This window comes from Tamandua tetradactyla, chromosome 22 (genome assembly GCF_023851605.1).
Source record: "Tamandua tetradactyla isolate mTamTet1 chromosome 22, mTamTet1.pri, whole genome shotgun sequence".
NCBI classification, from domain to species: Eukaryota; Metazoa; Chordata; class Mammalia; order Pilosa; family Myrmecophagidae; genus Tamandua; species Tamandua tetradactyla.
This window is the reverse complement of record NC_135348.1, coordinates 14,758,715-14,772,847: the sequence shown is the minus strand read 5'-3', so window position 1 is coordinate 14,772,847 and position 14,133 is coordinate 14,758,715. Positions and strand designations below refer to the sequence as shown.

The 14,133-nt window shown below is 39.9% G+C and overlaps 1 protein-coding gene across 4 annotated transcripts in view; it reads right to left on the bottom strand.

Moving 5' to 3' along the window:
* FBXW7 (F-box and WD repeat domain containing 7) overlaps positions 1-13,234 on the bottom strand; it is a 234,666-nt gene extending 221,432 nt beyond the window's left edge. For all 4 annotated transcript variants that reach the window (XM_077139781.1, XM_077139779.1, XM_077139782.1 and 1 more), the window contains exon 1: positions 12,032-13,234. The gene's annotated coding sequence lies outside the window, so the exon portion shown is untranslated. The remainder of the gene's footprint in view (positions 1-12,031) is intronic.
* Between the last annotated feature and the right edge of the window lie 899 nt (positions 13,235-14,133).

Below are 14,133 nucleotides of genomic sequence, written 5' to 3'. Positions count from 1 at the left end.
TAAAAGGAAACTAGCATTTATTAAGGATCTGGCTGCAGCACCTTTTCATAAATTATTACTTTGAAATCTCACAACATCCCTCTGAGGTGGGTATTATCTTTTTTTCAGGTGAAGAAGCTAAGACTCAGAATAGAATAGCCCCTTACCTAAATAGGTTTACCATTTAATTGAAGAAACAAGAAAAATATACATTTTTTAAAAAGAGAGAGAATAAATAAGTTAAATATCTCAGTTAACCATACACAGAAGGTGGGACATATAAAACCAGAGGGAAAAAAAAGTATAAAGTTAGATAAGTCAGGGAATGTTTCTGAAATGAAATGGATGAGAAAACAGAAACTGGGAGAAGCAAGGTGCTCACTCACTACCTTGCAAACAAAGTGAAATAGAATTTTTAGGACCTAAAAGGAAAGTTCTGAGATAGCCAATTTAAGGAGTAAGCCAGGAAGTGATGAGGAATATAACGCTGCCTTAAAATTTAGGATTGAGCTGTAGCTGCAAAAAAACGGAATTCTCAAGAGGCTAATTCTACATTTTCAGGGTGCTTCTACCAGCTAATACTCTCAACCACAGCAAAGGAACAATAAAAAAAAAAGATTTAAGGGTGAAGATGGATAGTGTTGGTTAACGGAAGCTTTGATATATGAAGTCCAAGAACCAAATTTTACAAGCTGAGTGATCTTAATGTGTTTTGCTTTAGTTTGTGTATTGTCTGTCTCCCCCAACCGAAATGTAAGTTTTAAGAAGGCAGAGATTTTTACCTTTTTTTTTCAAAGTAAGTGCTCAGTATCTGCTGAGAAATAAAGGCTGTATTCAAAATGGTGACACTTTCAGGAGCAAAGATTACAATTGCCTACAGCACTGAAAAAGTCAACAACTTCACAGAAATAACCCTAACATAATACTGTGATATTTCTTCATTATTATTATTGCTGCAGCTAACGTTTACTGAGCATTTATTCTGAGTCAAACACTGAGCTAAAAGCTTACATGCTTTTACCTGTTCATTCAATCCTCATAACTACCTTATAAAGGAGGTAGGTACTACTATTATCATCCCAGTTTTACAGGAACACACTTAGAATTAATAACTTGCATAAGCCACAAAGTAACTGAGTTGATATTGGGTCTATTTACTCCAAAGCTTGCCTCTCAACTACGGGGTCATGTATAAAATTGCAAGCATTCCTCTTAGGGAAATATGGCCAACAAAAAACAAAATAAAAATAAAGTTTTTAAGCCTCCAATGTAGTAAAAAAAACTCTTTTGACCATCCCTTCTCTCAGTGGGTAGGATGTATTCTTATTCTAGAATACACTGATTATTCCATCCAGATTAAAACCTGCATGGTTTAAAGAGAACAGATATTGAAAACTGTGAACAAGAGTCAATCATCTCATCAACATTTTAAAGGGTGGTAGATAACACAAAGAAATAATAGGGTGCAACCTCTGACTAAGACTGGCATCAAAATTTCCAGAACCATTTTCCCTACTATCTGCCTCTTCTCCCTCCTTTACTCTGTCTCTCTCACACACACTCTATGAATCCTATCTCTCCTTTCCTTTTAGAACGCCTTTATTAAAATTTGAAATTTTGTTTTCCAGTTCTAAATTTCTAAGTTGAGCAAGAAAGAAAGTAAAATCCTATGCGGGCAATACTCAAAAGAAAAAGGTCCACCATTCATTATGTCAGCATTACAAAGTTAATATTAACAAATTCACACAGCAGCTAATTAAGAGAGCACCAATCATACAGAAGAAATTGATGATCCAAATATTTAATTATATACTATTAAATACACACATAATGAATTACATACATAATTAATAAGCAGGAAGAAATCAAATAAGCTAGAGAGAATATGCTCTTCTTCCCATCTATCCATTACATGAATTTATCAGAATGAGGAAATTCTTTTTGAAAAGCTGTGAAATGGAAAGAACCCCAAAAGCATAGCTATAATTCTACCTATAGAAAAAAATATTTAAAATACTGAAATTTAAAAGAGAATATTTATTAAATTAACCACCTAATAGGAGATTCTCTGACAGATAAGCCAATCTAATTTCTTTACTTACACCAAAATATAAAGCAAACTTGCCTTATAAATTATAGAGATAAAGGGCGCTAGACTGTAAACCCTAACAGTAGTCACATATATTCAGGAGTTAGGACTGTTATTTCTAAATTCTGAGATACTGAGCTATTTCTATATAACCTGATCATTCCCTGAAACTTCGATTCTTCATATGACACCTGAGACTTGGACTTGGAACACTGAAGTTATGAAAGTCAGCACTACCTCATACAAGAACTGTTTAAAAAGCTGAAAAAGTGATCAGACTTTGTCTAGAGATATGAATAAAGCTGATCTGGATAGTACTATGGTAAATCAGGATATGTGGCAAAGGACGGTATCACCCATATTTTAAAATTTCAAGTTCTGTGTGAGACCAAAGCAAGAGATGTTTATTTGGTGCAAAATTTATATTCTGGGTAGTGATTATCAAATTTAACTTATATGGTCAGTTTACTTGAACACTAATTACGTGGAATCTTGAATAGGGTGTGAGATCTTGTTGGTTTGTACAGGTTAGTGTGATGGCCCAATATATCCCAGAGAAATTTGGGCAGAAAATAAAGTATTTGCAAAGTCCCCTTGGGGAACCGGGGAGAAAGGAGGAAATATTCAACTTCCCCACCTGGATAATTTCTGATATTCTCACAAGCATTGGGGACAACCAATTCCACAGGCTAATCACTCATCTTGGGGTTTGCCCCTATGAAATTTATTCCTGTAAAAGAAAGCTAAGCCTACATATAGTTATGCCTAAGAGTCACCCGCAGAGAGCCTCTTTTATTGCTCAGATGTGGCCCTCTAATCCAACTTGGCAGGTGAACTCACCGCCCTCCCCTCCCCATGTGGGACTGGTTTCCCAGAAGTATAAATCTCCCTGACAATGTGGGACAGGACTTCCAGGATGAGCTGGGACCTGGCATCATGGGACTAAGAGAGCCTTCCTGATCAAAAGGCGGAAGAGAGAAATGAGACAAAATAAAGTTTCAGTGGCTGAGAGATTTCAAACAGAGTTGAGAGGTTATCCTGGAGGATAATCTTATGCATTTTATAGATATCCCTTTTTGTTTGTTATGTACTGGAGTGGCTAGAAGGAAGTACCTAAAATTGTTGAACTGTATGTTCCAGTAGCCTTGATTCTTGAATAAGTAACTATATTGAATAAGTAACTATTTATAGCTATAAAAGTATATAGCTTTTATTATGTGACCGTGTGATTGTGAAAACTTTGTGTCTGATGTTCCTTATATCCAGGGTATGGACAGATGAGCAAAAAAATTAAGGATAAAAAATAAATAACTAATAGGGGGTATAAAGGGTAAAAAAAAAATGGGTGGATTGAAATACTAGTGGTCAATGGGGGGGGAAGGGATATGGAATGTATGAGGTTTTTTCTTTTATCTTTTTAATTATTTTCTGAAGTGATACAAATGTTCTAAAAATGATCAGGGTAACGAACAACCAAACTATGTGATGATGTAAGCCACTGACTGTATACTATGGATAGACTATGTGTGTGAAGATTTCCCAATAAAAAAAATTTTTTTTTAAGTTACAGAGAATAAAGACAAGCGCTATCAAGATAACCAGTGCTAAGAAATGTACCGAAACTTTTTCTTTCTGCCTCTAGATTTTCATATACTTTTCTTAAATATATACTGTACTATTAAATAAACAGATTATGAAAGCAATCTTTGGCCTTTCAAAATGGAAATACTTTTCAAACATAAAATAGTCAAGAAGCATTATTTCTTCTATTGGCTACTGTGCCAGTTTGAATCTGCTGTGTACCCCAGAAAAGCCAAGTCCGTTGTCCTGATTCAATACTGCTGGGTGGTATCTTTTTTACTGTTTCCATGAAGATTGACCCACCCAATTGTGGGTGGTAACTTTTGATTAGATGGTTTCCCTGGAGATGCGTCTACACCCATTCAAGGTGGGGTTGCTTACTGGAGTCCTTTTAAGAGGGACCATTTTGGAAAAAGCTTTAAAGTAACCAGAGTCACCAGAAGCAACATGGCCAACAGAACAGAGCCCTGGGGAAGCCACTGAAGAGAAAGCTAGCAGACATCACCATGTGCCCTTCCAGTTCAAAGAGAAACCCTGAATGTCATCGGCCTTCTTGAACTAAGGTATCCCTCCCTGGATGCCTTAGATTGGACATTTTTATAGCCTTGCTTTAATCTGGATATTTTCATGGTCTTAGAACTGTAGACCAACTTAATAAATTCCCATTTTTAAAAGCCACTATGTTACTGGAATATTGCATTCCAGCAGACTGCAAACTAGGACAGCCACTAAAACACTGCGTATGTCAAGTTTGAAGAAAAAGTGAACAATACATTCTAAGAATGATTTCTGAAAACTGATTTTATATTTCATAAATACTAAGCACAAAAAAGGAAATAAAAAAACACACTAGTCATTTTAAGAAAAATAAAATTAAGAGTTAAAATAGAACCACCTAAATAAAATTCCTTCAATCTTAGTTTGAGATGTAATCGTTTTGATAAAACTTTTCTTATACTTACCCATGATTTTATTTTTTTGCGGGGGAGGGCGGTGCATGGTCCAGGAATTGAACCCGGGTCTCCCGCATAAAAGGTGGGCATTCTACCACTGAACCAATCCATGATTTTTTAAAAGTTTTTATTCCCAAAGGCTAAAGAGAAAGCGCTGACAACTGAATATACATCCTATTATTTCTAAATGGACAACCAGTCACTTTCAGGGATAACATTAATTATTCAAAAAACATTCCTTTCAGATCCAAGTACTATTAGAGAACCAACTGAGGTCTTTGGAAACAAATTCAAATTCCAATATGTTCAAATCAGTCTCTCTTTTCTATAGATAATAAGTACAGCAATTCTGTCATTTTTCTAGTTTCTAAGACTTTAACAAAATCATGTACTAGAGTTCATATAATTTTAATAACATTACAGAATTGTTTATTAATTATTTGTCAAACTCACGTACTGAATTAAAATGCTTGAGAACATAAAACCTTTCTTTAGCCTTTCTCTATGCCTTTAACTTAATAAGCTAACAGTAATGGATCATATACTGTGTTCAAGGCACCAGCATAACAGCTTTGCATATGTTAGCATTATCTATTTAATCCTAACAACAACACTAAGAAGGACATGTTTTCCTCATCAACAGGTAGTGAAACCAGTATTAGGGAAGGGTAAGAGCCTTGACCAAGGCCATGTAGCTAAGAAATCCAGTGCCTACAGAATGAGTGAGTCTTCTACCTTCACAGTATTTTATCAGATAGACGAGAAATGAATTAGCAGTCTGTTTCTAACCCCCGGTATATATAATGTTTTCAGTCATTAGGTAGTTATAAATTACTCACTATTTTTTTTCTGGGGGGGGGGGGTGCATGGTCCAGGAATCGAACCTAGGTCTCCCACATGAAAGGCAGGCATTCTAACCTCTAAACTACCCATGCACCCCACTCACTATTTTTTTAATCAACTCTTCTCAGGTCTCTAAGACTCTAGAAAGATATATTACCCCTTCCATGGCCCTAGAACACATGCTATCTGTAGTGGGTTGAACTGTCTCCCCCCATAAAATATATTCAAATCCTATCCCCTCGTTTCTTTGAATGTGACCTCATTTTGAGAGGGGGGGGTCTTTGCTGATATAATAAAGTTGAGATGAGGTCCATCTGGACTAGGATGGATCCTCAATTCAATGACCACTGTCCCAAGAAGAAGCAGCGAGAACACACTGAGACATACACACAAAGCAGGCCATGTGACAATGGAGATACAGATTGTTCCCTGATACATCTACAAACTAAGGAATACCAAGGATCACTCAGAACCATCAAAAGCAAGGAGGAGGCAAGGAAGGATTCTTACCAAGAGCCTTCAAAGAGATCATCATATCCCTGCTGATACCTTGATTTTGGATTTCCAGCCTCCAGAACTGTGAGAGAATAAATTTCTGTTGTTTTAAGTGACTAAATTTGTGTTAATTTGCAACAGCAGCCCTAGGAAACTAATACATCATCCAAAAGCCTTCTTCCCAAAATAAATCAGCAATTTGCTTGAGACTTCACATATGGCATTGAGATTATTTGTCGATGGGTTCATTCAAGATTCTGTGGGATGAAAAAAGAAACAGAAGAAAATCTAGTCTCTTATTCAATGGCGATCCTTTCAGAGGAAAGGTTAAGTGAGTACATCTGTCTGTGGGAAAATAGCACATCTTTACATGTACTGCACCTGTTAGGAAGCTAATCAAAACATCACATATTGACTTGTCAATCAAATCAGAATTTTCTTTAAAAAATTAAAAAATAGCCTGCACTATCTTATGGTACTATTTCCTAAATTTCTAAGCAGTTATGCAGAAAGGAGCACCTAGCACAGTATACTAGGAGCACGCTAGATCGTTCCTAAAGCTACCCAGATTTCCAACAGCTCTCTTTTAGTACAGAGGCAACATGGCATAGCAACAGAAACTAAACAATATCTGATCTGCTAGTTGTCCTTTAGCTCTAATGGGGAAAAGCCAAAGATTAGATACTCAAGCAAAAAAGGTCCTTGTACGTTTTTATTTATTTTTTTTTTTCAATTCCCTGTATAATAGAATAGAACACAAACACTGGTTCTCATTATATTTTCTTCTATTAATGTTTTAAAGAAACTGAGTGCTAATTAGAAATTTCAAAGGAATGTTTTAGAAAAACTTTGTTAAGCATTACTTTAGTTTGCAGGTCCAGGTTAAGTGCTCAGTGAAAACTGCAGCTGTTCCCTCAAAAAGTTCACAATTCTAATAAGTGCAATAGAAGGAAATTTTAAATACATGTATGTAGAGGTATAATTACTAGAAAATACAGATCCCATAGTGTTAAGAAATGTCATTTACATTTAGAAACTGCACTCTATTTAAACATACTATGAAAGGTATTATGAGAAAGTAGCAAAAATTGTAAAATACATTAAGGTATAGGGTGGGCCACAGTCGCTCAGCAGGCAGAGTTCTTGCCAGCCATGCCGGAGACCAAGGTTCGATTCCCAGTACCTGCCCATGCCAAAAAAAAAATACATTAAGGCATAAAGCAGACTAGTTTTAAATTTAGTAGGAAAAAAGACTCAAAATAGACATGTTCATTATTTGAAAGCAACTTTGCTCATCTGTTTGTAATGACAATTTAACTATGCAAAAGAACCATTCTTTATCCCTGGTCCACTGACAGTGTCACCAATGTAGAATATTTCTACTTGGAATATTTGCGCTATGAGATGAATACCTGTGTCTTTTAAATTGTCTCCACTTCTAACTGAGCTCAGGCTTGAGTCAATGGTACAATTATATGAAAAGGCAAAAATTAAAAGGAAGATTTTAAAAAGAACAAGGAGAGATTTTTTTACCTGGTTAACAGGAAAGCAACTTCACAGTGTTGTTTGTAAGGCATACTAATATTGTCAGATTGCACAGACTCTCTTTTTAAAGGGAGAAGGAGGAATTGAGGACAAATTACATACATAGAAATACTATATCAAGTAAAAGCAGATTTAAAACTTAATTAAAAAGTGATAACTATTACAAGAGTAACCCCTACCCTGCCATAAATAGGGTAATTGCAAAATAAATAAGATTTATGAAATTATAAAATATACCATCATCCAATCTAGGTATTTGGCGACATACGAAACAAATGTTTTGGTCTTAGTTGTAATGCAAAATTGCACAAAATGAACTATTATTTCTAAACACATTTGTGATAAGTCACCTAGAAAATAAATTAACTCGTGCTATATTTACTCTTAAGAATATAGCAAATCGTTTTAATGTACACATTTAAATGAAAAGTGATTTATATTAAGATATAATAGCGCTTGAAAATTTTAAAAAAAAAAGTAAATCCAGTAATTCTAAACATTGCAAGAGATTAAGCCTTTAAGAGGTAGAAGGATCCAATCTTAATGTCCTTAATATTTGACTAGTAGGGCGGACCACAGTGGCTCAGCAGGCAGTTCTCGCCTGCCATGCCAGGGTTTGATTCCAGGGTCCCGCCCATGCAAAAAAAAAAAAAAAAAATTGACTAGTATTCTCACCTGCTTCATATCAACTATAAACACTACTACAGTGACAGGCAAAATCCATCCTACTGCCTGCTTTTGTATATAAAGTTTTACTGAAATAGTCACACTCATTCCCTTACATCGTCAATGGCTGCTTTCACACTACAACAGCAGAACTGAGAAGATGCAACAGAGACTACATGACCCACAAAATCTGAAATACTACCTGGCCCTTCATACACACACAAAAAAGTCTGCCGACCTCTCATCTACACAATTAGGTATCAGAGGCAACTCAAGACTTTTCCCAAGGACCATTTCTAAAACACAATGCATTAGACTGCTGCTAACCTAGTCATGGGCTTTGGGGTCAATTAGTGCACACCCTGAAAGCTATCTAATCATTTCAGATCAATACCAAAGTTGCCAAAGGAAAGAACAAGAGCTTATCACTCTCTACTACCACAGAGTCCCACACTTCGCACTGTCTTAACTAGTAAATCACGTTAACCCTAAAAGGCTGCCCTTTTAAGTTCATCTAAACATGTTTTCACCTGCATAAAAAATGTTAGTGGAAAATAGAGGGTGAAGGGAGAAGACAACCACATAGCATATAGTCCATTTCCTGTACTCTTCACCCAAATCACCTGAGAACTATTTATCTAAATATCTCTTCCCCAGAAGGACTGCCATTTGAAAAATCACTCTTAGGAACAGACCAAAGACACTACTATGAAAGTGCTAAATTTGAACTAAAGAACATAAAGGAGTGTTGGATAAATTTTCCCTACCTCACAATCCTTAATCTATGTTAGAGTCAACACTAAATGCAGGCCACATGAGGTGCAGGTTTTACCACAGGAGTCTTCTAGTTCTGATGCTTCAAAAATACCTTCAAGTTTGTATATATATTATATTTTACAATGAAAAAAAGCTTAAAAAAAGAGGGAAAAAATACCTTAAGTTTTTAAAGTGCTGAGTTAATAGTTTTTTGTTTTTTAATAAAGTCTTAATATTTGAAAAAAAAATTTTGCAGCACTGCTGTACCAACACAGGAATATCCCCTCCATTCATTGTATGGGACACAAAGCTTCACACTAACTGCGAGCAGGGGAAGCAATCCTTTCTGCCAGCTATTTTTAGCCCCACTTAAATCATATTAAGACCAACTTAGGATAATAATTATTCAGGGAAAACTTTTAAAATATGAATTTAGGAAAACAAATTCGTCCTTTTATTTACAAATTCCTTAACAATGAAAGTTCATCTACTCTCCTGGACTTAATCTCAAGAGACCTATATAGCCTAGGAAAAGACTGTACAGACTCATATGCCATAGAACTATACTGGTAGTCATATTTCAAGGCCGCGTGTACCTTTCATCTTCAACTCTAAAACACTACTCACTTCTAAAACATCTATTTTAGAGAGTCTTCCTATATTCCCCCGAAGTACTCTACCCATTTTTCAATTCTTCACACTCATCCGCACTCTTGAGAAACCAAATTCTTTGAAAATTACGTGCATCTCTATATTTTCATATCACTCATTAGTTTCACTATTCTGCTGTTATGTGATTACAATGATATTCAACTTTTACCCTAAAATTTACAGTACAAAGTCTATTGGTCTACTTCCAAATTCTTCTCTCTCTCTCTCTCTCTCGTTCTCTCTCTTTTTAATGAAAAGTTAGGAGCACTACACTGAAATATAGGAAGCATCTTTCAGTGCTCTTTTTTATTCCTTCTGTAAAGCCTCTCAAGAACCATATTACAAAAACGGTGGTTCCTACAAAATCAAAAATCTAATCCAGACATAATGCCTCCTGGCCTAAAATGTAACTTGTCCCCAATCATTCAAAACTATCCTCTTAGGAACATTGTCCTCAACTGCTTCTTTGGACTATAACCATGTATCTTTACAAACCCAGGCTAATCCTAACCCTACTCAACAACCACCCTCTGCAATTTCATGAGGATAACTTCCTAATTACACCTGTCCCTCATACCTCAACTCTCCAATTCCAAAAGTCTTATTTAAACACTGTCTCCACCTGCTCTTCTCTCTTCAAAACTTTAAGTAAACTTGCTTCCCAGAACGGACATTTCCAGATCTGGCTCAGATACACCAATTAGTTCTGTATAATCCAGCACCAAACGTTTCCCTAATGAAAAATGTACATATACATTCACATCAGTAACTCAAATAATCAAAGCTTCAAGCCAATCTGACAAATAAAAAGCAGTATCTAACATACAGCCTATGCAAGACTAGATCTCTCATGTTTATATCCCTGTGAAACACAGAATACATGACTTCCTAAAGGTCACGTAGTAAGAAGGACTCCAGAGATGTTTTTTCTGATTCCAAATAGAACATTACATCTATTGCTCAATATTTTCACGTTGGTACCCATTTAAATAAGATAGAAGTGCAGGTTTCCTACAAAAGATTAACAAGAACAAGGTAGCTAAAGAAAAAAAAAAACAGAAGTTCCAGAGGAGGGCACAGTGATAAAAGGGATGAAATAAATTATTTTAAGACAAAAATAGTCAGGAGACATGATGGTAAGAAGGAACATCAAAATCTATATAACCAGGAAAAGATAAACTCAGGCTTATTCTTCCTTTTCTCAAAACAAACTCTGCCTATGTCTTGGAACTTTAAGGCAACAGATTCACAATAAATAATTAAATTGTGGCACAATCCAGAAGCAAGAAACTCGCAGAACTCATTACTTTAAGAAAGAAAAGGTACAGGATCAAAACAATGTTAAGTATAAAGTAAATTTAATCAAAATTAAATCTACTCAATGGAGAACTTAGGATCGATAACCCCAGATTTACATCCATTCCCACAAACCACGTCTCAGCAGTGCCTTTAAAGACAGAGCCCACACAGGTGTTTGGATGGACCATAATTCTTGGTATACCACCTATGTTCTGTTCAATAAAATGTCTATTTAACCCTTAAGGGGTGCATAAACATACGAAATGTAAATTACTTTCCTGCACCTCTAATTTGGCTTTCTGAAAGTATCCCTGAAAGTTCTTATAAACTTCAACTTTAAAATGAAAGGAAAAATATTTCTGGAAAAGAATTAAATATGGAAACTTTCTCATAAATTAACAGAGAAGTGACGATAACTCAAATAATCAAAGCCTCAAGCTAAACTGCCCAATAAAAAGTGCAATAATTTAGACATGCTTCTCAAGAAAGGAAAAAAAATGCGTGAAGGAAAAAAATGTAACAATTTTTATAAACTGGTTAAAGCACTAAATGCTCTGGAGACCCCTAGTAAGTTGTGATTCATAAAAATCCAGAATTTCCTGGTTGACTGAAATCTGTTAGTGTCCTCCTGACAGACAGGAACTGAACCAAGGAAATTTAGAAAGTTTAAAAAAAAAAATCCTGTATTAATAGGTAGCAAAACAGAAAATTTTCAAGGAAGACTGCAAAAAATGAAAGGAATTTTACTTTCAATTCAAAAAGTAAGTAAGTAGGTGGTTACTTGGGCATCTATATATGAGAGTTCCCCAGAAACAACTACAGCGCTGTTTCACACTAGGTGTACCAGGAAAAAAGAAGATTAGAGATGTCCTTTATGTGCACATATGCTCTGGCTACCTTTTCTTTTGCCAATTGCAGGCCCAAAAGGCGTTAAGTACCCACTCTGGAGTAAGGCAAAATTCCTCTAAGAGAAACTTGTACGCTTGCATAATACACACAAAGCACTAAAACAAAATACTGGACTACCTAATACCTTCCCCCCTCGGTGAAGAATAAAGGTACTGTCTCACCTATACACTCCCAATACTCCTGGGAAACATGAGCAAAACTCCAAGAAGAAGCACCGGCATCCTCCCACTTTCTAATCCCAACTTTCTTTCCCGGGGCCACTCACACTTTAGGAGCGAAGAGTAATGACGGTGGAGCTGAGAAGGTGGGTTGGGTCCCTTCCTCCTTCCGACTGAGGCGGCGGCCGCGAAAAGCTCCGGTGCGTTACCGAGGAAGAAGCGGTGCTAGTGTCGCTAAGCCAGGTGGCCACCCGGGTCTCTTCCGTGCCGCCGGTGGAAAAGGGGTGGCGGCCCCTCTTGCCTCCTTTTTCCTCTTCCTGGGTCTCTTCAGGCTGTGGCTCCAGCCCTTCCAGGGCCACTTCACCCGGGACAGTCACGTTGGGGGGACTTGGGATTTTATTTTTATAAAAAGTTTTCTCTGGGCGGAGGCTGCGGCCGGCCCCCCGGATCCCCCCCAGCCCCGCCGCCCTCGGGCTGGGGCGGGGGAGGGGGCACTGAGAACTCCTCCCGGAGCCCTACGGAGGAGCCGGGGGGCTGGCGACTGGCCAAAGGAGAAGACCCCCGAAGGGGGTGGGGGAGGGGGAAGGTAAGGAAGGGAACCTCTGCGCGGGTCCTGCTCTCCCCGCCACCCGGGCCGCCTCTTCACATCGGGGCCCCCGCCCCCCCGATTGGGGGGTGGCTGCTGAGCTTGGAGCCCCGGCTCATATATTCCAGGGCGAGATGCTACGGCCCCGGGTGGACGGCCGAGGCGGCGGCGAGGTGGGGGACCTGGCCGGCTCCGCTCGGCGCCGCCCCCGCTCCCGGCTCCCGCATGTGTCGCTGCGACTGGGACCCCCTCCCTACACCTTGGGGGTCCCTCGCCCCGCGTCCCGGGACGAGGCAGAAAGCTCCGGACCCTCCTCAGCGTCCTCTCACCGCGGAGTAGCTGCCCAGCCCCGACCCAGGGTAGCCGCCTCCCTGCCCCCCCAGCCGCGGGCTCCGGCTCCGGCTCCGGCGTGTGCAGCCGCTGCTGCCGGCCGGGAAGGTGAGGGGGGGGGGGGGAGAGGAAGGGCGGCCGCGGCTCTCGCTGGCCCAGGTTAGGGCGGAGGTTTCGGTGGCGGCCAGTGCACGGAAGCTGAGTTTCTCGGATGCTCCCTCGCTCTCACTCTCTCGGAGGCGGTGGCTGTAGCGCCCGGAGCGCTGCTCGCTATCTCGCTCGCTCTGTGCGGGGCTCTCGCCTCACTCCACAGAGAGGGGCGGGAGGAAACCGGCGCACAGCGATGACGCAAGTCACCTAGCAACCGCTCTCCTCCCCCCTCTGCTTTGAAGCTTCCACCGCTAGCCTTTTTTTTTCCCTTCCCACCCACCCCGACCTGGGGAACTCTGGCGCACTTTGATGACGCTCAAGGGGAAGAGGAAGTCGAGGATCCGAGAGCGGGTGGGTGCGCCCGGGACCGCGGGACTCGCCGCCGCTGCCGCCTCTGCGATCGCGTCAGAATAGAAGAGAGGAAGGGGAGGAGCCGAGTTGAGCCTAAGCTACGGCCTGATCTTACCCCTGACCCTAGAGCGTGACTGCTCCTTTGGGGGCAAGGAGGAGGCCCAGCCGTGTGGCCATGCTCCGGCGCGCACCACTCGAAGGTGAGGCATTTGGCCCCAAACGGGCCCTCAACAAACCCGACCCAGCGAGAAGTTGACGCCTAATTCACCGCATCTGCTTCGAGGAGCGAGCACTCCACCCTTCCCGTGGTGTGGGGTGAGACTTACAGCCAGATAAAGTGTGGTGGAGAGCCGCAAATTTGGTGAATGAATGAATGAATGCCTACGTCCCTTGGCACCCAAAGAGCTCAGAGGAGATGATAGAAGTGCAAGCGCTTTGTAAACTGCGATGCATTATGAGGAAAGTTATAATGCACCCCCTTTCCTCCATGAAAGGAAATGTGGTGTGGCTAGAGTAGAGAGTTACTCCCTGCGTCTTTGCAGAATTGCCAGGGAGGGCAGTTGGGGAGAGGCGAGGAGGAGACGGATGGCTGGGGGGGTGGGGGGGGAGGTAAGGAGGAAAGAGCCATACTCCAGGAGAATGTTGCGTCGGGGAGGGGGCGGTGTGAGGGGGAGGAGTATTGGAAAGGAACCATCCTTCCGGAGATCGTAGAAAGATTTTTGACTGTTTTTCTAGAGGAGAATTTAGCAATGCCTCACTGTTAGAAATCATTCTTGCTTATGGAGAACTTCT